Consider the following 918-nt stretch of genomic DNA (forward strand, 5'->3'; position numbering starts at 1 on the left):
GAGTCAAGTGTCTAGACAAGTGCCTGGCACCTAAAAAGCATTCAGTAAAGGTTAGTTACTGTTGCCACCACCACTAACTTCCACTGCCACTATTATGACTATTAGTATTGTTGCATTATTTGAATATTATACCTTGTATCAAAATATTAATTTTTAAAAAGAAATGGAAAAAAAGTTTCCACCCACACAGTTCACAAATAATGACAGTGAGACTCTTCTAACAGTTTAAGAAACATGATTTTATGGTGCCTTCCTGTGCTTACCAAAAAAAAAAAAAGGCAAATAATTACAAATAAAGTTAATAAAACCCAGTACTGTTAGGGATGTCAAAAACCACATCATTATTAGCAGCATAAGTCAGTTCTGCCTCTCTGAAGAACAATCTAGCAATACGTAATGAGGGCCATAAAAACCATTCATGCCTTCTGACTCACTAGTACTATTTTTCAGATTATGGACACTCAGAAGAAAATAATTCAGATGGGAAAATAAGCAACTTATAATAGAAGCATTTTATTTAGACAGAACTGAAAACAATTCAAATTCCAATTAAAAGGTAACAGCGTATTCAGATGGAGGGTGGAGGAAATGTAACTATAATATGCTAAAAGTTAACGTACATTGTTCTGAGCACCCAGCTTTTAAAATTTTCTAGCTCGAGAGTCAAGATGGCGACGGGTCTGGAGCAGGGGTGCCAGAAGACAGCGTGAGCCTGAGAGGTGTGCGCTGTGCTGCCAGAGTGCTATTTGCATTTCCAAGAGCAACAAAAAAAGAATAAGTCTTTGATCAACTAATCTACAACTATAAAAAAGCCACTTCAGATTCGAAGTTTAGGGCCGACATTAAAGAAGATTCCCGGGAGTGCCTGAGCCACGCCGCAGGACCAAGTGAGCAGCCTGAGGTGGCGGCAGCTAGGAC

This window comes from Galeopterus variegatus, unplaced genomic scaffold (genome assembly GCF_000696425.1).
Source record: "Galeopterus variegatus unplaced genomic scaffold, G_variegatus-3.0.2 Scaffold6246, whole genome shotgun sequence".
In the NCBI taxonomy this organism is placed as follows: Eukaryota; Metazoa; Chordata; class Mammalia; order Dermoptera; family Cynocephalidae; genus Galeopterus; species Galeopterus variegatus.